The following is a 25,674-nucleotide window of genomic DNA, read 5'->3' as shown; positions in this document are numbered from 1 at the left end:
ACTGAAAATGGATATTATTTTCAAATAAAAGTCCTCTTTTTACTCGATTTTTTTTCTCCATAAATTATATGAAAATTTCATTTCTCTATTTGTCAATAAGAGTTCTTAGAAAAAATATTTTTATGACAGTCATGGAGTCTATTACCTTCTACATATATGACGCGATTGTTGTTACTTCGCGAGATGGAAAACGATTTTTTTTAAAGAGGGCTTTGTAGGGGACTCCCAGTAGCGCAAATAGTATTTATAATTTACTGTTTAAAGTTACAGAGGTGTATTTACTATAAAAAATGTAATGCAATTATTTTTGCGATAATCATTTTTTTTAAACTATTATTCATTAACATCCTGTACATAATACAAGTAGGAAAATTTTCACGGTTAGTGCTATGAAGCATTACTTCCTGCCAGTTAAAAATAGACTAGAAATAGTCGTTTGCAACTTATACAGCTGCTTAAAATTAGTGGGCAGATAAGTGCTCCAACACACAAGTGAGAAGAGTAAATTAAAAGGTGTGAATGATTAAGTAAGTACAATATTATATATTAATAAAACTGTGAATCAATGGAAGAAAGTTAGGCAAAGGGAGTTAGATCGGGTAAGAAGCTAAAGGGTGAGAGGGAGGGAGCACAAATGATGGATGATATGATGGACAGTCAGCATTCCAATGATATTTCAGAGATTTTTTCAAGGTTATCAGAGAAGTTACATTTTCTACGAGAAAATAACTTAATTCCAGATTCTAGCTTAGGCCGAAAAGGAATTAATAAAGAATGCTGTGGTATGGCGAGGAATGGAAAAAATTCTCTCCTGGCAAGAGAGAAACGATGGACCATATATACTCGTACATGAAGTAAATAAAAATTTTACAACATTTTGAGTGTGTCCAAATACTTGTTCACAAAATCTGGATTTTCTCCAATTGGAGGAGTTATTTTATGAACAAGTATTTGGACACACTCAAAATGTTGTAAATAAAATATCTGGTCAAATTATAAGCTTAAATAATATTTCTCATGTGTGTGATTGTAATCCAGGATTCGGACCTCACATACTAACGTAAGAGTTTCTGCTTGATAAAAAATCTTCTTTACATCTCACCAATAGATGTCTCTAGTGAAGTTCTAGTGATTCAAGAACAAGGTTTCTAAATTGGTTCATATATATATAACTTCCAAGAATTTGAGTAGTATGGTTGTCAATAATGGGTAGAATTGGTAAATGTTACACGTGTGTAAAGTGATCACTTAAACCAGCCTATGACGGTCATCAGCACCGTTAATTAAAGCTCAGACTTCCATATTCTTCTTCATCTTTGATGAGATGTCAAAAAATAATGTTATTAAAATATTGTTATATTTAGAATAAATCTCGATAGGTTGAATTTGGACAATCCCAAAACTGTTTTCATACATTTTATACACAAGCCCAAAGATCGGAAGGCTGTTTTTAGAGACTTTTTAAATTATGTTGTCTTAAAATCAAACCTGATCAAATCATCGATCCGGTTCATGCTTGACACTTATAGTTCGACTATATTTAAACGTCAATAAAATATTTCTATTAAATTTTATCAAACTTCAGCAAATAATTTCTGAGCACTGGTGCAATTTCAAAATAAAATTAAAGTACAGTTTTGTATGTTCCCCATTTGAGAATTCAAATGACGTATATGGGTACATTACATTTTTAAAATACACAGAGCCCATATATACACTTTTACAAATTTTTAATCAAATGAGGGTGATAGAACACCCTCATTTGATTTAAAATGTACATATTTCTACAAATTAAGTAAGGGAAATATGAGTGAATCATTTTTATAACCCAGCTTCAAAAAAAAATTTTTTTAACATTGCAAATGTTATCGATTCAACTTTTAAAGTTCTTAACTTAATATTCTTTAAATCTAGGTAACATTTTGCTATTTTAATGCAGACGTTAACGAATTTGTAGAAAAAATCTATTAAATAAATTTACGTGAATTTAATAAACAATTTTCTTTATAAGTAATTCACCATCTAACAAAAATATTATGTTAAGATCGTTTATAACATCTTTAGTTGCAATAAAAATTGTGTTACTTTCAGGTAATATATTTTTCAATAAAAAAGTACAAACGTGAAAATTATAGTTGAAAATTTAGTTAAAAATAAACACCCCTTTACAAGGCACAACGAACTTCAAACACATTCAAAAGTGTAGAGCATTGATTTAAACCTCTAATTTAAATTATTTAATCAGTATTAATTGCAAGGTAGAATTTTAATTGCGAGTAACTTAAGCGCATAACATTTACTGCTATCGCACATGGATTTGGGAAAGCATATTTACGAGTTAAAACGATAATAATAATTAGATACCTTGCATAAAACCTAGGAGACTATGTTCGGCAGGGATAGTAAAAGCTTTTCATTCATATTATTTTTTGACATCTCATCAAAGATGAAGAAGAATATGGAAGTCTGGGCATTTACGGGGCTGACGACCGTCATAGGCTGGTTTGAGTGATCACTTTACACACGTGTAACATTCACCAATTCTACCCATTATTGACAACCACACTACTCAAATTCTTAGAAGTTCTTTATTTATAAACCAATTTTGAAACATTATTCTTGAATCACTAGAACTTTACTAGACACATCTATTGGTGAGATGAAAAGAAGCTTTTTATTGAGCAGAAACTCTTTTAGTAGTAATTGAGGTCTGAATCCTGGATTATAATCACACACATGAGAAACGCCAGAAAATATATGAAAAAAACCCATAGGAGTTATTTTTCATATAATTTTTTTATAATGTCAAAAAATAATATGAAAATAACTCCTGTAATTGGAGATAATCCAGATTTCGTGAACAAATATTTGGACACACTCAAAATGTTGTAAAAGCTTTTCGTTCATTTTATCAACTATGATAATAAAATTATAACAGAAATATAAAGAAATATCATGTACGGTATTTATTTGAATTTTGCTTGGTTAATACCACTATTGCTTTAAATCTATTGTGAAACGTGTTTCGGTGCATACGGCATCAATATCAAACACCGTATGTTGAATGCATTGAAACACGCGTTTCAATGGATTTTAATAAATATTGGTATTGATTAGGTTATTTTAATTTGAAATGGATAGATATAACAACAAAGTGACTACCGAATCAATTCAAGAAAAAATATCAAATATATTCACATGCCCAAACCACCTCAACACAACTTCCTTAATTTTTTCGATAATTCTTATCTAAACCTTGCATTCTTTCCTTATATCACCATTAGAACATCCATCAAACATCCTTTTGCCGCACATTCGTCTCAGAGATTACATTTCGACTGTATACAGTCTACTTTCATGTGAATCTAATGATTTTTTTTAAACCTGCGAACTCTCCATTTTTAGGGAATTGTCTATAGTTATGATAGTAAGAATAAGGAAGGCAAATGTGAAAAATACATCACAAACATCCAGACCAATTGAAAATATGTATTTCTTTCTTAAATTTACGTTGCAATGGTCGGGAATCGAACCCGCGACGCCAGTTTTGCAGTCGAGCGTCTACCCAACTACGCCACGGCACTTGTGTTATGTGTTATGTGAAGAATAATCCAACATCAACATCGGGATGTCGGGTTGTGGTCCCGTGGTTAGTGTCGCGGACTCTTGAGTCAAGAGTTTCTGGGTTCGAACCCACTCTACCACAATTTAATACCTATTTCTAATAATGAGTCACTCAGGCTCACAGAAAAAGTTTAAAATTTAAGTATTTTTGTAAATAATAAAAACAGATCAGGTATGCCAAATACTTAAAGGTGGTCAGGTTAGGAGTCGAAATAATTGGCGGGTATGTATGAAGAGATGCATGAGCGTGGAAGAGGCGAAAAATGTTTGCAAAGACAGAGTGATGTGGCGTTCTATTCTCTCAGCCTACCCCTGCGGGGAAGCGACGTGATGGTTTGTTAGTTAGTTAGTTCAAATATTTATCTTTTTAAAAAATAAAAATAAAACCATTTTTTTATCAGTAAAATATATAAGTATGTATTTTTTTAAATATGAATGAAGTAAATATTTATGGTATGTTGTAATTTTTTTAATTAAAAAAAATCGAGTTGTATTAACATTATAGATTCGCTAACCCTATATTTACGACCCCTGATGTATGGTAACCTATGGCGTTCGTATTTAATTGGTTAGGCTTAATACATTACCCATTAGTATATATCCACAAATTAAATTAGTGGATGCAATTATAGTAATTATCGGCTGACATCCGCGCACTTGAACAAGAAAATAGGGGTACACATTAATGACATCAAATAATACGAAATTAATTAACTTTTCAATTAACTTAATATCATTAGCAATGTAATGAGAATCGGTTAAAGAAGGCTAATTAAACGGATAAAGAAGTATGATTATAACTCATATTTAAGAAGCCCGCTTTCAAAGGTAGTATTTAATCAATAATAATAATAAAACTTAATTTTAAACATGTCCGCCTCCGTAGTGTAATGGTCAGCACGCTCGGCTACCGTTCTGGAGGTCCCGGGATCGATTCCCAAGGGGGGTAAAATAAATATAAGTGATTTTTTCACTGTCATATTTATTCAATATTACCCTGGACTGGTACCTGAAGCGGAGGGCTGATCACCTTTCTTTCATGTGTAAACGATCAAGATAACACTGCGTTTATATGATGCAGTGCCCTATGCACCATTGGGGTGCGGATAAGGGTTTTATTATTATTATTAATTTAAATCATTTTCAGTGTGTCCAAATACTTGTTCACAAATCTGTATTATCTCCAATTAAAGGAGTTATTTTTCATATTATTTTTTAATATCTTATCAAAGATAAGAAGAATATGGAAGTCTGGGCATTTACGGGGCTGACGACCGTCTTAGGCTGGTTTAAGCGATCACTTTACACACATGTAAAATTCACCAATTCTACCCATTATTGTTAACCACACTACTTAAATTCTTGGAAGATCTTTGATGAGATGTCAAAAAAGAATAATAAAAGTTAAGATAAATTAGTGTCTTTTCGGACCTATGAGGTATGAGGAGATGCATGAATGTGAAAGAGGCGAAGAAAATTTGCGGCCAAAGTTATGTGGCGTTCTATTCTCTCTACATACCACTGCGGGGAAGCGGTATGATGGTTAGTTATATCTAATATTTAAGGCAATACCACTCGCTCAACTGTAATATAACTGCATGTAAAATCTTTTCATTAATATTGTGTAACATATTGTGTAATATTGTGTAACATATTGTGTAATATTGTGCAACATATTGTTTAATATTGTGTAATGTTGTGTAATATACATATGTTTAGTGTAATATTGTGAAATAATTGATATAATATATAAAAATAGTCAGAATTGTGTTTTCCTCTTTTAGAAAGGATGTAAAGTAAGAGTTGCCCACTATATTAACGAGAAAATAAATTTATATCTAATATTTAAGGCAATACCACTCGCTTGATTGTAATTTAACTACCTTCAAAATCTTTTCATTAATACTATGCAACATATTGCGTAATATTGTGTAATAATTTATAAAATATATGAAAAAAAGTCAGAATTGTGTTTTTCTCTTTTACAATGGAATTATAGTAAGAGTTGCCCACTTTATAAACGGGAAAATAAATTTTAAACAAAAGGGGAAAGAGTAGAAATAGGCAAGATGTGACCATGAACTTATAAATTCATTAATCGTTATTTGACCTTTGTATTGTAGAGATTTTATATAAATCTTTAAATAAATATACCTTAAACAATATGGATTTATGTAATATTGAAATCAACAAAAAATAAAAACTACAGGAAAACGCATAATAACGGGCGATATTGAAACGATTGTAAAAAAATCAAATTTGTACTAAAAGTAAAATAAAAATAATGATACCCTTTAAAGGTCCATTTGAACGCATATACCATATTGTTGAACCCAGGTAATTTTTTATTGCACCATTAACTGTACAAGATCACGCGTTGCTGTGGCACCATCTTAATAAATGGATAAGATAGAAACATTAAAATACATATTTTTCACAATGGTTGTGAAATAATAAAAATATAATGAAATAGTGAAATAATGACACCAGTTGTCAAAAACTCAGCCTGTCCGCCATTAACTTTATAGTGTTTAAATAATATATAAATTATTTAAGCACCATAAATTTAATGAATAATTTAAATTAAATTAAATATAAATTTAATGAAAAAATGTAGTGTTTAAATATAAATAATAGTTAATAGATGGCGCTGCCATTGCGAAAAATGTTTTACTTGTCACAGGTAAATACATTATTCACGGGACAACAAAATAAAACACAAAAAGCACACGCGTATTCGAATTCAAAGTTGTAAAAGAATTTCAAAAGAAACCGTATATTACTTTAGGACAATTAGAATTTGCAATAAACGAACATTTAAATTTTTACTTATACAGATTAATTTTACAAATATTCACGTCGGGTCCAGTTATCTTCCATTACGCACTGATTGCTAACAATAGGGTTAGTTAAGATATGCATTATTTTCAATGTACCCTCTAATTCCGTGATTCCTGAGCTGTTTAGGCGATTTAAGCTCATTGGGGCAGTGAAGGGTCACATTTAAATACCAGCCGATGCATTGTCACCCTTTATTCATAAATAAATGATTATTATTCCATTTTTTATTCGGACCCTGTTGGGGTTAGTACTTAAAACTATGCCAAATTGAACATCTGTTCGGACCAACCGTCTAGGAAATAGGTGTTTGAAAATGATGCGGAATGCATCGAAACACGTGTCACAGTAGATTTTAAGAAATAGTGGTATTTACTAGGTAAAACATTAATTAAAAATGAATAGGTACCTACTTAACAATTTAATGTTTTTGCTATGTGGGCATTTACAAAGTTTGCGTATTCTTAATGAATTAATTATTACTTTATCGATTGTTGGTATTTTTTTTAAAGCAGTTTCATTGTGAAATCAAAGATTTTGCATGGGAAATACAGCTTTATGATATCCAATATTTTTTTGCAAACTATTAAAACTCTAATATGATAAATGATCAAATCTTTAAAACTAAAATAAAAAAATATATAAATAAGATTCACCCCTACCTAGACTCCATACCAAAGAAAAAAAAAATTTTCATTTTCAATTTTATTTTAATTTACTTTGTTTAATTTAATTTGTTTGAAAAAAAATTGAAAAACGAACTCCTTCTCTAAACAAAAGTATCTACTTTATTAGAGAGGTAGAAACGTATTTTATTGGTATTTAAAATGTATTTTATATTTACCAACAATGTTTTACTATTTAACATTAGTACCTTAATTTAAATGCGTATTTTGTAAAAAAAATCTAAAAAGAAATAACGAAAATAATGTTATGAATTAATATATCCCACTATATCCCAAAAATATTTTTTTAATTTATCTAAACTAAAACAAAATTATAATATAAAACAGAATTTCGACGAACAAGGTGATATATTTTTTATTTACTAAACCAATAGTAAGCGAAACGATAGAAATGTATGTAGATTATGTTTTTTTATGTTTTCCTTTTGCGCTTTGCATAAAACAACCAGCCGTTATTTATATTTTTTAAATATTGAAATTTAAAAAATATGTGTTCCTCTGGCGGATAATCTCGTAATTAATTTATAAATTCCCAAATATCAATCGGTGCGATTCACGGCTATCGTTTTTATACACTGCCATCTAGCGGCAAGTTTTTAATGTTTAACGCCACTTTCCTTGGTAGTGATGCCATCTACCGTCATTATTGAAAACGAAATTGAAAAACGACTGTTTGTTAGATTTTCAACAGATGTCACCTGCAGAATGATAATTGTGAATTCAGATTATTATATTTGTGATATCGTCGGGTTAGAATCACACTATCAACTAACACGAATTTGTATAAGCAACCTACGTGATAGAATTTAAAAAAAAATAAAGTAAAGAGTTGCCATTAAAAGTACAAAATTTAATATTACACAACACACAAGCAATAATATATGTTCATATGTCGCTCACTCCTTTCAAGAAAGTCATAATCAAAAATCGTCAATTTTAAGTCGCGCATGTTTTCGGAATGTCCAGAAAATGTACTATATCCCAACAAAAGAGGCACATTTCAAACTTATTATTTACCCGTTACATGGCAGAAAGTGTTGTGTTTTCATTTTGAAGAAAAGTATTGTTTAATTTTTTTTTAAATGTATTTACTAAATATTTTTCAAATGGAGAAAAAACCTTCAGGTTCTACCTAAAACGATCTGTTGCACAGTAAAAAGATCAATAAGTGGCTTAATATTTATTTTTAATACATTGTATTATATTTTTAAACTTTAAAAACGTTCTCAAAAAAAAAAAAAGAGGCAAAGAATGTTTGCAAAGATAGAGTGGTGTGGCGTTCGATTCTCTCTGCCTACCCCTGCGGGGAAGCGGCGTGATGGTTAGTTAGTTAGTTAGTTAGTTAAAAACGTTCTCCTGAAAAATCAAGTTTTTTGATTTATGACGTTCTTGAAAGGAGTGAGCAATGTGTCCCATAGTTTTGTGTGTATATAAAATTATATCTATCATTCTTCAACGTGGCGCTTTGGAATGTATTATCTAGAATAGATACAGCCAAATGGAAAATAATTGCAATAATTAAAGATTTTTCGGAATATGGCGAACTAATTTTATTATTGCCTGAAAAACTTTATCTGAATAATGCTCAACAGTAATCAATTTTATACAGAGCCATATGAAAATTAATATATTCATTCATTTATTTTCTGTTCAACATATTGGATGCATTTCTTTACGATTCATTTTCATCCTTTGTAGAAATTAATTCAATTAATTAAAATATTATCAGTCATTAATTAAAATTTGAAATTGTTAAAATTTCAACAGCTGCTAAAATTTTGGTTGTAATCGCATGTTTACAGTAATTGGCAATTATATTACATTTTATATCTGGGTAATACGGTTAGCAATTATATTAACAATTCAATTCATTATACAAATAAGAACGCGTTTAAATTTTTGTAATCTTTATACATTTTCAGCTTCGAAAGAAATTGTTTCTAATTGTTTTTTTTTATTTCAAACTGGAATTTTAGAATGCTGCAAATTTCGATACGTTATTACAGCGAGTGTTTTTGCCAAGAATTTTCACTCATGAATTACACGAAATTATAGTTACTTTGAACATAAATAGTAAATCCACTCACGAGTAGGCATAGACTATAAAACTTTAAAAAATTAAAGCCTAAACTGGGTAACGATAAGCGGTGTTGCATAAGCCTTACCTAGATTTCAGAGTCACTTGCACGTTAGGTAATAAAAAAACGTTTTTATCATTAAGAAGCTCATTGAACCTAAAATAAATTGAAAAATTTCGACTGCTTGTGAAACATTAATTATTATAATGCTGGTACAATGTGAAATATTTAAAATTTACCAATTTAATCAATTACTTTTTACAGACATCTAGGCACTTACCCGTTTGAAGAGACGAACAAATCAGGTCCTAAAACAAAATAGATCAATTAATAAAATACATGTATTTTATTGTATTTTCAAATGCAGTCAAACAAATTTTCATTATAAAATATACAAGAAAAATTAAATACTTAAACAAACATAAAATAAAATGATTTCAGACTGTTGTGTAAGTTGAATGAACTAATCGATACTATTTTTTATTATAAAATAAAAATGACGAATTTTATAAAGCAGTTAGATTTAAAACCAAAAAACTAAAAAATAACTCATTTTCTCTACATCTAATAAATTTCGATTGCAACTTAATATGCAACTTTTCAATTTTTTGATATCTTTTTTAATCACTTTCCAATCAAGTTCCGGAATGATATTTTATTCTATAATAATTAAAACATTATTTTATTTCTGTAACATAAGTACATATATTGCATAACCAAATTGAATAATTAACTAATACGTATTACGTAATTTCCGCCTCCGTGGTGTAATAGTCAGCACGCTCGGCTACCGAGCTGGAGGTCCCGGGTTCGATTCCCAGGGGGGGCTCAAATAAATTTTAAGAGATTTATCACTCTAATATTTATTCAATATTATCCTGGACTGGTACCTGGAGCGAAGGACTGACCTTTCCTTCATGTGTTAACGATCAAGATAACACCGCGTTTATATGATGCAGAGCCCTACGCATTATCCGATAATATTATTTCAAATCCGGAATGATATTTTATTCTATAATAATTAAAACATTATTTTATTCCTGTAACATAAGTACATATATTGTATAACCAAATTGGTTAAATTAACTAATACGTATTACGTTATTTCCGTCTCCGTGGTGTAATAGTCAGCACGCCCCGCTACCGTGCTGGAGGGCCCGGGTTCGATTCCCAGGGGGGGCTCAAATAAATTTTAAGAGATTTATCACTCTAATATTTATTCAATATTATCCTGGACTGGTACCTGGAGCGAAGGACTGACCTTTCCTTCATGTGTTAACGATCAAGATAACACCGCGTTTATATGATGCAGAGCCCTACGCATTATCCGATAATATTATTTCAAATCCGGAATGATATTTTATTCTATAATAATTAAAACATTATTTTATTCCTGTAACATAAGTACATATATTGTATAACCAAATTGGTTAAATTAACTAATACGTATTACGTTATTTCCGTCTCCGTGGTGTAATAGTCAGCACGCCCCGCTACCGTGCTGGAGGGCCCGGGTTCGATTCCCGAATCACTTTAAAATTATCGGAAATCACTTATAAAATTATAAAAAAAATTTTAAGTGATTTCCACTCTTAAATTCATTCAATATTACCCTGGACTGGTACCTGAAGCGGAGGGCTGATCACGATCAAGATAACACTGCGTTTATATTATGCAGTGCCCTACGCACCATCGGGGGCGGATAAGGGTTTGGATGAAAATGAAAATATGTATTCAAAAGATCTTTAGTAAATGTAGATTACCATCTATGTTGCAATATTACTAGGGCACTGAAAATACCTTTTTTCGATGTCCTGGATTAAATTTTCGCTCAAAATTTCCCTCGGCATTAATTAGCTTTGTATTTCACAGCATATTTATTATTTTATTTAATCACCTTGTAAAAAAAATACTATTTTAAATAAACACTATACACGTCACTAACTTGAACCACGGGAATACTTAAATATCACGCGTTTATTTCTTTATAAAAAATAAATAAGAATCGAATTTAGTTAAGCTGAGCAAAGAAATTGAACATAACTGCGCGAGTAGAAAAACTAAACTGCCATATCACATAAAACCTTTTCTTTAGTGAGCCTTTCGTATGAAATCAGAATTCAATTATTGCATTTTGACAATGAAATATTTTAAGGCGCTATTCTCAAACACATACTCCCTCAAATATTTTTTTTCTAACTAGAATCCCATCATCAATTCAAAGAACTGACTATGCAATGGCGTAAAGGAAATTAATATTAACAGATAAATTCGAAACCATAGCTCTATATAATATAACTATGATCGTCGCACGCGTAGTGATAAAGTAATGTTACGACGGTCTCTTCATTCTAGTAAAAAAAGTTTTTAAAAAACCTTTAGTTATTCTTCTTCTTCTTCTTCATCTTGTTGTAGACCTTGTGGCCTGTTTTTAAGAGGGATTAGCGTCCTGCGATGTCGATTCCCAGCCATCGACCCATCTCTTTGGTGGTCTGCCCGGGAGTCGATTACAATGGGGTTGGCCGTATAGTGCGATGTGGGGGAGTCTGGATGGTTCCATTCTCCCCACATGCGCATACCATTGTCTCCTTACGACATCTTCCATTTCCCTGATCCTGGGATTTCTTATTCTATCTCGAAGACTCTTACCTGATATGCTTCTTAGAGTCTTAATTTAGTTATTTATATTTTTAATTTAAACCAATTTTATACTTAATTTACATCATATATACTATGGAACTTCTCATAACGAGCACCTCTCATAACGAGTAATTCGCATAACGAGCAACGAAAAAAGTTAAAAAGTTTCTCCCTTAACGAGCGACATTTCGCATAACGAGTTACAGAGATAGGGCAAGTCTCTTTTCACGACATTCACTTGTGAGCCGGGACTTCCGCGCCAGTCAAAAAAAAAATGTTTCGCTTAACGAGTAAGATTCTGGAACGAATAATGCACGTTGTGAAAGGTTCCACCGTTTGTTTACATTTTCTTACACTATCCAAATCATTTATTTCTAAATTCTCTAATACTCTTTCCATTTTTCATATATCGCTCACTCCTTTCAAAAACGTCATAAATAAAAAAAACTTGATTTTTCAGGAGAACGTTTTTAAAATTTAAAAATATAATACAATCTATTAAAAATAAATATCAAGCCACTTGTTGAACTTTTTACTGTGCAACATATCTTTTTAGGTAAAATCTGAATGCTTTTTAGCCATTTGAAGAAGATTTAATATTAAAAAAAAAAAATCTACAATACCTTTTCTTCAAAATGCAAAAACAACATTTCTGCTCTGTAGCGGGTAAATATTAAGTAAAAAATATGCATTTTTTGCTGGAATATAGTACACTTTCCGGGCATTCCGAAAATGTGCACAACTGAAAATTGACGATTTTTGATTTATGACATTCTTGAAAGGAGCGAGCGATATATTCATCTATCTCATCATACTTTTATTTTAATTTATTGAAAAAATGTTACACAAATCCGACGACAAATTTTATGACAACTCAATGAGCTGTATGAACTTTGAACTACAATTAAATTTGTGTAAAATACTTATTTAAACAGCTAAAATGAGATTTCGAACAAACCGAAGACGATAATTCGGTTTTGTCATTAATTTAAAATTCAAATTGATAGTTCTGTTACGGAATATAAATATAAAAAAAATGACATCGCGTGACTAAATCAAGACATATTCGCCGTATTATTTCTATATCACGGCATATTATTTCATGTTATATATTAAGCCGGATCTGCAGCAATTATAATTAAACAGCGATTCAATATGCGTCCCAACGTAGTATTTTCATAGGTGTTTCGTTTACTTCAGCGGTCGGGGAACCGGAGTAAATTAAAATTCGGTAAAAATTAATTTTTTGGGGGGAATAAGGAAGTTCTTCTATTTTGATATTTCATAAACGTATTAGTATTTTTACAAATTTAAACAATTCCGAAATCGATTACTCGCTGAAGACTATTCAAATTGATCTTACATCAAAAAGTCCCAATTTTTAAGTAATTGTATCAAACATGAAGCAACATCATTTCTCCAAAAACTGAAAAGGAAATCTGAATTTACGTTTGATCCAATTTGAGAATTTTATTTTGTTTGTCTATTACATATGTACTTACTATTTTCATGTATTTTTTTTGTGTAAATTAATTCAATAAATAAGTTTTATTTTAAATTTACATTCATTGTCTTCTTTTCAAAATGGTGGGAGGGGGTAATATCGACTAACACAAAAATATTTTGGGTTATGGTTAAAAAAGTACCCCGAACTGTAGTTTACTTTAATCTTTTTACTTACTACTCATATTATGATTAAAAAAATATTATTTTTTGACATATCCTGGATTATAATCACATACATGAGAAACGCCAGAAAATATCATTTTCATTTTTTATCATTTTAGCTTATAATTTGACTTTTAGATTTTAGCCTATGACGGTCGTCAGCTCCGTAAATGCCCAGAAATTCTTCTTCATCTTTGACGAGATGTCAAAAAATAAAACAAAAAATAACTCCTATAATTGGAGATAATCCAGATTTATCAACAAGTATTTGCACACTCTTAAAATGTTGTAAAAAATATTATCAGCACAAAAAATTTTACAAATTTAACTTTAATCACATTTTATTTAAATGCTTCTATTAGAAATTTTCTTTTCAACGTTACTAAAATTCTTCTTCTTTGTGTGCCTTGTCAGGTCCCCCCAACGCCAACGTTGGCGATCACTATGGCAAAGGCTTCGCGGTCCTGCGCCTTCCGGAACAAGTCCTCCCTCCTCTCATCCCGGTCCAGTTGCGGATGTTGTGAGGCCACGATGTTTGCTTTCTGCTAGGTCCTCAGCGTCCTTAAATCATTAATATTGATATTGTAAATATAAATAATTTAATATGAAATAAATAAAAACATTAGATTTTTAATAATGGTGCGATACTGTAAAATTATTTTTTAAATACTTGTTTGCGAATATCCCCTTAAGGCAAGGTCCTACGCTTCAGGTAGGTACTAATGCCTTTTCTACTAAAAAAAAAAACACTGATATTATTTGACCATACCAAGAATGGAATCAAATTATCAGATATTTTTAATTCGTCGTATATTTATTAATTTAAATAAAACTGTAATTAATTCAGTATGCGAGGTTGTTTACAAAATGAACCACAAAAATATTTAGATATTATCATAAGTAGGTACTTATCTGACATTTTTACTCTCGCGAAAACCTCATGTTAATTTTTCACACCTGTGAATTTTCATGGCTAACTTTCGCGGGCAGCAATCTGAAAGTACAAAAAGAGCCGTTTCAATTTCACTAATGATTAATTGTGTTTATACAAATCATGGGTACTTTTTGACGGAATGTTGTTACCTTGCTAGCCGTAGTATAGCATTAGCTTGCATGGTAGCGTGGTGCCGGCGAAGTTTACAATCAGTCAGGCGACCGTTGCGCGGGAAGGTGCGCGCGCTCGACTCTTCTGTTTGCGCATGCTCTCTGTGCGTTCGAAATTTCAAATCGAATTTACCCAAAACAAACGAAATCGACTTTCCACACGTGTGTGTTTCTGCATTTTGATGTGAAAAAAAGAATTAGTAAGTTTTTTTCTGGAAATATATAGGGATAATGTGACGGCGATTGCGAAATAACAATTATTTAAAGTGTTTTTGACAGTTGCGTTTGTTTGTTATTGACATGTGGGATATCCGTTGAAAATAATTTGTGGATATTTGTTTTGTTGCAAGCAGTTTTTTTTAACAATTAAATTTTGAAGAAACTTCTAGCACCCGGTAAGCTTAATATTTTTTTATAAATAATTTAAAATTCACTTTTGATTATGTATTTTTTTAATATTACATTTAAGTTTTGTACCGACATTTCTTGGTGGAACTGCATTTTATAAAATAAAATAACAACGTAGTTTTTTGCACATGAATTTTATTTGACCAGCAACCGGATTTTGCCGTAACTGACATCATCAGACTGGTGGTCAAATAAAATTCATGTGGAAAAATTCACATACTTACTTGTTTTTTCATTGTATTCATTGTTATTTTTAAATAATATTTTATTTCGTTTCACTTATTTATTTTTAACCAACCGATACGCCGCTTCTCCGCTGGGGTAGGCAGAGAGAAAAGAACGAAACACAACTCTGTGTTTGCATTCTACGCCTCTTCCACATTCATACATCTCCTCATACGTACCCGACGATATTTCGACTTCTGACCCACCCGCTTTCAAGTATTTGATATACCAGATCATGCCAGGTTTTTCTCGGCTTTCCTCAGCTTCTTTTTCCAACGACATTTGCCTCATAAATTAATACATTTTTCTTAAGAATTTTTACATGAACATTAATATTTATATTATTAATTATTACAGAAATTATTCATTTCAATGCTTTTTTCAAATAAGTCGAAGCGACTTACCTGAAAATGTGTATTAAAATAGGAAATGATGATGGTTGATCTCGGACCTTCCGACTGATGATATTTTAAATGTAGATGTTTTAAAGGCTTAATTTGCGATAATTTTCTTAATTAAAATTAAAAATATAAATGTTATATAATTGTCGAAACGTGTCCCTAAATAAAATCGACCTAAAAACCTCATACATATCAGCCGAACCTTTTAAGTTTCATAATAAAATGAGTAGCAACTTGTTACTCTATCAGCTGAAAATATCAGATTATATTATTCGCGTATTTCATTTTATTTTAATAGTATTGTAACATTGATAGTGCATCGTTTCATGATTGCATTGTGTATTGTGTCACTCGGTATCGGCGTACGAAAGGATTATGTAAATAGCTAGTCACCATACAACAATAATATTAGCAATATGTACAAATGTAAACGTACATGTATGCAATATGTGTTGTCATACATTTTGATTCCACGTGATTAATTTGATGGCCACCGTTTGCTGTATAATTTATTAAATAAAGCGCCTGAGAAGAATACAAAATCATCCCATGCACATATTTTTATATGTACCTACCCACATTTTTATCGATCTTTGGGTCCTTACATTTTAAAAGCATTTGCGTCTTTACATTTTACATTTTAAAAATGAAGAATTAAACATAAACTGGTTTTTGTTTTTGGTAACCAAAGAGAATTTACGCTTTTTATTATTATTACTTTTTAGTATTGCTAAATATACTGACGATAAAAATAAAATAGGGAAATGATTATATACTCAACTCATATTATATTAATGTTCTAATATGTTAAATTCACGTAAACAATTTTGGCAGGGGCGTTAAAAATATACATACTTTGAAAATTTTAATCTACACTAGATAAGTATGCAATGAAATGATTTCAGACTGTTGTGAAATGGATTTGATAAGTTTACGCACGTAGACAACAATATGTAATATCTATTTAAATAAAAATGTTCACGTCTTCTTAAACCATATCCGCTCCCTATATGGAGCATATGGAGTCCACAGACTCTCTCCAGGCTTTTCTGTCGGCTGCCAGATTCCTTACATCCTCTCAAGTAAGGTCCGAAGTTAAAAGTTCAGTTAGTTCAAAATTTCAAATGTTATTTAGTTATTCATTTTTTTTAATGTTGACGCACATATATATATATATATATATATATATATATATATATATATATATATATATATATATATATATATATATATATATATATATATATATATATATATATATATATATATATATATATATATATATATATATATATATATATATATATATATATATATATATGTATACACCACGGGTTCCCAACTTTTTTTGATCTTACACCTCTTGCTAAAATTTCTGATTGAGGGAAGAGAATTGGTATATTGTCATCACAGAGAGGGGGAAGTAATAAAAATATTGTTCCTACCTCCCACCACTGCCTTTTGCCTCCTACTACCTCAAACGTAATCACCAATGCCCACTCTAGTGGGCCACGTTTGACGGTAAACCACCCCAGCGGTTTACCGTCCCCTGTTAGTAATCTATGGCGCAAACTCACAACTTTTGGCGTTTCAATGATTGACGATGATTCTTTTTGTCAGATTAACACACATAGTTTTTTCTTCCTTTTTTGTCTTATCCGCTCTAAAGGGAATGTATTCAATAACTTTATTACTTTAAAATATTATTCCAAGTTTATGTCATTGATTTTATCCTGCCAGCAATTTCTCATCGTGTATTTGCTAAAATTTGACAAATGATATTTACCGTGAAACGAAAAAAAAAGTATGCTATTATAATTACTTCTTCTTCTTCTTGAAACCCTCATCCGCACCCGATGGTGCATAGGGCACCGCATCATTAATCGCAGTGTTATCTTGATCATTAACACATGAAGGAAAGGTGCTCAGCCCTCCGCTCCAGTTCAGGGTAATATTGAATAAATATTACAGTAAAAAATCGCTTATTTTTATTTAACCCCCCCCCCCTGGGAATCGAACCCGGGACCTCCAGTATGGTAGCCGAGCGTGCTGGCCATTACACCACAGAGGTGGACAAATAACAACGTAGCTATAAATTGATTAGATATAACAACAGGTAACCGAATGGCAATTAACACGTTAAGACTCTTGAGCATATCCTGTTATTCGTTCCTAGGATTGCAGCCAATGCGAATCCTTTTGTTATCCCAATTGTTTTATAAATCTTAAACAGAATGACATTAATAGCCTTATTGTGTGTTGCCCATACACCCTGGCCATTCTCCATCCGTAATGGGTGTCTAATTGAATTGAGATCCGAAGCAGCTGATAAATGATGATTTTCGAACGCGTGCTGTTGCCAGATCGGCATATCCTTTATCCCCAATAAATAATAATTCAATATTATCCGCCGTTTGATTCCCGGCACTGCGCACAATGGACAGTAGGCGGGCCGGCCAATAAATATGATACATCTAAGCGCAATATCTTATTCACTTCCATCTATGTACTATGCCCGCTTTATCACAATTATTATTTCTGCCAGGGGCTTACAATGCACAACTTTTAACTATTAATAATAATTCGAATTATAACTATAAATTAGCGAAACACGGAACTGGCAAAGGAAGGATGAAAGCAGGGTGAACGCTGTTGAAATGCGCTACCTCAGACGAATGTGTGGAAAATCATTGTATGACAGAATTAAAAACGAAGATATAAGAACGGAATGTAAGGCTGAACGAGGAATAATTGAAAAGATTAGGATGAGTTATTTGCGGTGGTATGGACATGTGGAGCGAATGGATAACGAGAGAATGACTAAGAAAATATATGTGGCGAATGTGAGAGGGAAAACAGAACGAGGACGACCGAAAAAGACTTGGCACGATCAGATCAATCGGAACCTAAAATCTGGCGGTGTCAAAAGTCTGCGTAAACGGAGGGCATGTATGACTAGATGTATGGATGTAAAGGAGGCGAGGAGTGTATGTCAAGACAGAAGAGTGTGGCTTTCCATCCTCTCTGCCTACCCCTGCGGGGAAACGGCGTGGTGGTAGTAGTAGTAGTAGCAAATTATAACTGATTTTGTTTTTTAGTTTCGAAGTAATCACCTTTTCTCTGTATAAACCTAGTACATATGCAAACTCACATCCTAAGTAAAATCATACACCTAAGTAACTTCGCTGCTAACTTAGAATCAATGAAATGTATAAACTCATGCCTCTGGCGAGAAAGCGAGTGTTTTCGCCTAGAATTTTTACTCATGAATTACATGAAATTATAGTAACTTTAAACAGAAATTCTGATGATGTCGGTTACGACGAAACCCAGTTGCTGGTCAAATAAAATTCATGTGGAAAAAAATTACATAGTTGTTATTTTATCAATTAAAACGTAAAGAGTAAATCCACTCACGAGTAGGCAAAGGCTATAAAACTTAAATAGTTGAAGCCTGAATAGGGTTATGATAGGCGGTGTTGCATAAGTCGTAGCTAGATTTCAGAGTCACTCGGACGTTAGGTAATTCAAAAATTCATGATATTAAAGGTTTATAGGTAGGCATCTCAACTTGAGACGAAGATCGATCTTTTTTATCCGAAAGAAGAACTGTTATTGTTTTACGGTTGCGAAGTAGTCACATTTTCTCTTATGATATGGTAGGTTTATATATTATAGGTGTCTTAACTTGAGACAAAGCGTCCATCTATTTCATCCGAAAGAAGAACTGGTGTTGTTTTTCGGTTTCGAAGTAATCTCCCTTTCTCTCGTGATATGGTAGTTTTATAGATTAAAGATGTTTCAACTTCAGACGAAGCGTTTATCCTTTTATCAAAAAGAAGTGTGAGCATCCCAGGGCTTATGACCCGGGATTTTGCTGGCTTACATGACACTTTATACACTTATGTAAGATTCATCATTCTGCCCATTATTAAACATCCGTTTTCGAATATTTTTTAAAAGTGTATATTTGCACTCTTAGATTCCTTTCTTTAAGCAAGCCAAATGCCAGGCCGTAAGACCTGGAGTGCTCAGACTTCCATCTTCTTTCATATGAAAATGAGAGATACTTTGTCTGAAGATGAGACACCTATAATAGGACTTACTTTCTTTACTTACTCAAAAATAACTTTACAGTTTCTGTAGCTCACTTGATCTGATAATCTAAATATCATGGAACGGTTTTGAGAAAACGCAAATAAAATGTTACGGTACATTTTGGGATTTTGTAAAATTTGATGTATCAGAAAAAAAGGAGCAAAATTTTTATTTTATTCTTTTATTTTATATTAGAATAGATTTGTGCGAAAATATCGCCTACTTAATTCAATGCAGTCCTACTTTTGAAAAACATCGATTGTCTTTTAAAAAAAAAAATGTGTTCTTGTCATTTTTCCAAGTTGTTTAATGTTGTAATTCTAAAGAATATTACTATATTCAGAACCAACATGTATTAGTAATAATAAATTAAAATAAATAAAATTATGAATTTTTTCATTTTTTATTCATATATCATCCATTTATTTTTGACTGAATCTGGACACACTGTTATTTGTTTGGGCACTAAAAAATTAAAATTTATTTTTTAACTTATTTTGTTTTAAAATTTATTAATGCAAAAGCACGTGAGTAACCATTTAAAGAAATAGCCTTACAACTTATTAATCTATAGTATTTTCTAACCTTATTTAGAATATAGAGACTTTATAAACAAAATGAAAGGATGTTGATAATAATAAATTATCGGCGATTAATTAAACGTCTTGTTTAAATGTCTGCCTATTTGCTTTTTATAGTTTGTAAGAAATCGTGATTTTTGTTAAAGTTCATTATACTCGCTTCAATAATTATTATTTTCTTTGGTAACCTTTGAAATTATATAAAACAACGATCACTGCCTTACATTTTACTTCTGAGCAAATGGTAGAAAATCATTAACACGATTTTCAAATCGGACATAAATCTAAAACATGTTCATGTTTGAACCTTTTGTAATGGAAAGAATGAACTAGTCAACTCTCTTTATAAAAAGTTCAACGATTTGTTTAGTTTTGCATCACTGCATCACTGACATCACCGTCTGCACTAAAAACATTTTCTCTATTATTGCGAGACAAAACATACGTCACATTATAACTGAATAAGGTTTATAAAAATCCGCATTGTGTATGTGTTGTAGCATTATGCAGAATGCTTTTAAAAGATTTTTTATTATTATTATTTTTTTACTTTTCCGGTACTGATCATCCAAAAATTAGTCGTAATACGAAACGGGGTACCAAAAGACCCCAGAAAATATTTGTGTGGAAATCGTAGTACGCAGCTCGCGGCAAGTACTAAGTCGCCGCCAACTGAGTCGTAGGCGGTACGACCATTCCGACACACCGTCACTCAGTGACTGAATGAGAGCCCGAAAATTGGATCGAATGAAAACCGACTATTTTAGTTGTCTCGCTCTCTCGTAGTACCACATTTATCAGAGTGAAAGAAATAATATGTTTACAACATTTTGAGTGTGTCCAAATACTTGTTCACAAAATCTGGATTATCTCCAATTACAGGAGTTATTACAGGAGTTAATGAAATAATATGTTGCTAGTAGACAAAAAAATATCGTGCTGATAATAAGTACGTTGATCTTACGCCAACGACCGATTGTTTTTTTACTATTTTTTTTACCAAAAACAGTATTTTGAAACATTCAACGATTTGAATTTATAAAAATAAATAATGTAAAATTTTCTTTAATGTTATTTTTAAGCTGACCAAAAATATGGAGTATGTATCTCTAATAAAACTAATGTAATGGCACTTAAATTCATAAATGGGGGATTTCAATCCCCCTGTTTGGTCCGGCTAGGTTAAAAGAACATTTCGTCAAACATAATGTCACGATGATATTTCACGGTTCGATTTTTTGTTGCTATTCATTTGTTTGTTAACTCTGCACATATTGCAACAATTGCACTGGGAGGACATAAGTGTGCAGTGTGCAGTGCCCATGACTCTCTCCTCTTCTTCCCTCCTGGTGCCCGAGGCCGCGATCGCCCGCCATTCTGAGCAACTTGGGAAGATACCTATTAGTTTTTATGGTCCCATTATGATCGATGTGTACTTATCGATGGTCTGGCTATTTGCATCCAATACTCTATAATCGCTTTACCATCCCAGGGGCAGAATACTATCCTACCTATATTATCAATCTACGTTTGCCCCGCAAATATTGGAAAGTCGCAGTGTACCGTTATTTAATATTAATACGAGTATTATTATATTTCATTCAGTTACAACTCATTTTTAACTGCTTCCTCAGTCTGACCGGATGGAAGTTTTATCACTTAAAATCATTGTTCAACCGCATAAAAAGATACAGTTTGATAAACGATTTTATTAGGTATGTTTAATGAGTTATTTTATTATTATTACGTTATACTTTCGTGAAAACAAACGCAGCATTCTTACTTCATTTGTAACAACTAATACTTTTCGTATCGTTTAATTTAAAAAAATCTTATTTCAGACTTCGAAAATGTTTGATAAACAGTAATAAATGTTGATTGCAGTATTTTAAGATTTAAATGAAAAAAAGTATTACAACTTTGTGTATACGAAATGTAATACTTTGATTACACTATAGAATATATATTTTATAGCACACACCATTAATATTTTTCATTAGGTATACAATGACAAATTAAAAGAAATTTTATTTTTACTTTTAAATGCCATCTTAAAGGGATACGTTATTTATTTAATTGGGGGACAGGCAACAATAATTTACTAGAAAAAAATATGATTTTCGATTGATGAGTGTAGGATAGAGGTGCAAGGATCCGTGTAATCTATGTATTTTTTTCTACTTGGTAAATTTTTAAACATGTTCACGAAATACATCAATTCAAAATCTAATTCAATGACCTATCTGTCACAAAAAAACGAGTACGTAAGTTAAAAACATGTTTTATTTAATATTTATCCAATTATATTGACATAACTTTCTCAATACATAATCTTTCGTGACTCGCATGAGATATTTGAATAGTTTAATCCAGATTGTCCACTTACCCACACATACGTCGAATTAACATTGCTTTAATTTTTCATAGTAGATCCAGGTATTATATCTATATTATAATCATTATTTGCCAAAATTATATGTATGCATCTCTATAATTTCAACCGAATATAATTCACGTTTATGTATATGTTACATGTATGACTTTGATGTGTTCCGTTACATTATGAATAACTAAACAGTTTTTTTCCTTCCAAGTCTTCTGCGAAAAGGCATTTTTATTTATCATTTCAATGTTAAGACGTGACCTGCCTGTTAGGTCTCGACTCGGTTCTTGTTATTATGCCAAGTTTTTAGTCAAGCTTACGAGCGGAAAATTGCGTTAGAAAATAATATTAATACTATACAATTTAAAAGGGAAACATATTTACAGTATTCTGTACTATTTTATTTTTGCAGCATTTTTGTAATCATTTTCAATGAAATGTTTTAACATTTGTTGCACGCCTTCTTTCTCCATTAAAATCAACCTTCTAGCACCTTCAAATGGATTTTATGATAACTTATATAATTTAAGATGTGGTATTTGCTAAAACGCGTTATTTTCTAATTCTGTTTCTATATTGCTTTGGCCTTTAGCAATTTTAGATGCCATAGTAATTATCTTTTGACATTAAAAGTTGCTAGAATGAGTTCTTTCTTTTTGAAATATCATAGTAATTTTCTTAACCAATAAATGGAATTGAGTACAGTTTCATTTGTTTTGTATTGCTGTTATTTTGTATCATATTAATGGTGATATATCTCCATTTTAATTATAAGTAGTATAAAATCTGTTAAATAAATATTAAAAGCTTAACAATCCTTACACATGCATTTTAGTATGTGTATGATGAAAATACATGTATACTTAACTTAAACACCGACCAACGATGACATCATGCTACTTCCGGCAACGGTAGGCAAAGAGGATAGATTGCCCCACTTCTCTGTATTTGTAGACATGGTTCTCTTCTTTCACATTTAAACATCTCCTTATACATTCAGGATATTATTTCTATTTCTCTGCTAGTGTCCATTTTGAAGGATTTTATATTAAAAGTAAAAAAAATATTATGGAATAATAAATATTATTTTGTTTTGAACGATTTCTCGTCTCATCCACAATTACAACATTCTCAGCATAAGTACACTTAAGTACTAAAATGCACGAATTATTGCTACACACTCGCTAAATTCCGTTTGCTTACATATTAAGTAACTTGGGATAGTTCTACTTTACCTTAACAAAATGGAATACTTGTCGATAAACATTAAAACATATGGCGTTGGTCAATCGGGGCTGATTTGATTCGCTCGCGAACAAACCGAATAGCCAACAGTCCTCTCTTTGCACTCTAAAAGTCTCGGAAAATAGCCTCGTTACCTATGCCCGCCGCGCCGGCCGGCTCTGTCGGTGATTATTCAATGCCAGTAAACCTCAACCGACAGATTGCCCCACCCATGCCACATTTCCCGACAGAAGGATGTCGGTTAAACTCACAAAGAAAACTCGGCACGTTTCGTAAAAGATATCAACAATACACAGGTGGCGCTCGCGCATAACTCCGATTGCGAAATGCGATGGAGATTACTCAAACTTGTATGCGGGCCCACTGTCCTCGCAGGTGAGCGATTACAGAGAGATAAATGATATTTTTTTATAAGGAATTATGCTATCGCGGACGTGGTAGGCTGAGATGATCTGGTGTCCACCATTTTGGTCGCTAATGGCGAGCTGACGTGTTTGGGATTATCACAAGTAATCCTTCTTGTAAATTTACATGACTCAATCACGCAATACGTGAGTCCCAAAGTACTAGAATATGTAATTTACCAAAATGTAAATGCTTTGGACATATGGAACTATTGAGTGAGGAAAGAACGGTAAAATGAATTTATGATGTAAATGTAGTAAATTGAACCAGAGAAAGACCGAAGAAAACTTTGGAATGATCTAGGGCAGGGGTTCCCAACCTTTTTGTAATCTAGAGCACATTCTAAAATATCGATAGGGTGGCGGGCGCCACCTATCGACTTATTTTTAAGTACTGTCAGCAAAGGAACCACTCATACATACAATATCGCAAACATACGAACGTATTTAATAAACCCAGGCGCTCAAAACAATTAAAACCAACAAATAAATAAAAATAATTCACATTTCAGATTAATGTTTATGAAAAAATTCTGTCTCAGTCGAATAGTGGTGGGCACATACGAATCGTTCCGCGGGCGCCATGGTGCCCACGGGAACGGGGTTGAGAACCTCTTATCTAGGGCATAGTCAGGTCGGGAGTCGGAATAACCAGCGGGTATATATGAGGAGATGCATGAATGTGGAAGAGGCGAAGATTGTTTGCGAAGACAGATTGGTGTGGCCTCCTATTCTCTCGGCCTATCCCTGCTGGGAAGCGGTGTGATGGTTACTTAGTTATATATAATTTATTATTAGATTAAAACCAATATTTTTAGCTTTCCCACTTTTTTATTTGACCAGCGACCGGGTTTCGTCGTTACCGACATCATCAGACTGGTCGACGACATCATCACCAGTCTGATGATGTCGGTAACGACGAAACCCGGTCGCTGGTCAAATAAAAAAGTGGAAAAGCTAAAAATATTGGTTTTAATCTAATAATAAATTAAAAATGCAATTCCATCACAAAGTGTCAGTGGATAATATAAATCTATTAGTTATATATATATATATATATATATATATATATATATATATATATATATATATATATATATATTTATTTATATATATATATATATATAAATATATATATATATATATATATATATATATATATATATATATATATATATATATATATATATATATATATATATATACATATACATATATATATATATATATATATATATATATATATATATATATATATATATATATATATATATATATATATATATATATA

At 31.6% G+C, this 25,674-nt stretch overlaps 1 protein-coding gene across 1 annotated transcript in view; it reads left to right on the top strand.

Annotated features, from left to right (window-relative positions):
• The first annotated feature begins 14,676 nt into the window (after window positions 1-14,676).
• The window catches only part of LOC148307166 (uncharacterized), a 148,610-nt gene continuing 137,612 nt past the window's right edge, over window positions 14,677-25,674 (top strand). Inside the window, exon 1 of the mRNA XM_088263849.1 lies at window positions 14,677-15,033. The gene's annotated coding sequence lies outside the window, so the exon portion shown is untranslated. The remainder of the gene's footprint in view (window positions 15,034-25,674) is intronic.

This window comes from Brachycentrus maculatus, unplaced genomic scaffold, assembly GCF_059751285.1.
Source record: "Brachycentrus maculatus isolate JH-2025_06_01 unplaced genomic scaffold, ASM5975128v1 h1tg000205l, whole genome shotgun sequence".
Classification (NCBI taxonomy): Eukaryota; Metazoa; Arthropoda; class Insecta; order Trichoptera; family Brachycentridae; genus Brachycentrus; species Brachycentrus maculatus.
This window is presented reverse-complemented; position numbering and strand designations above follow the sequence as displayed.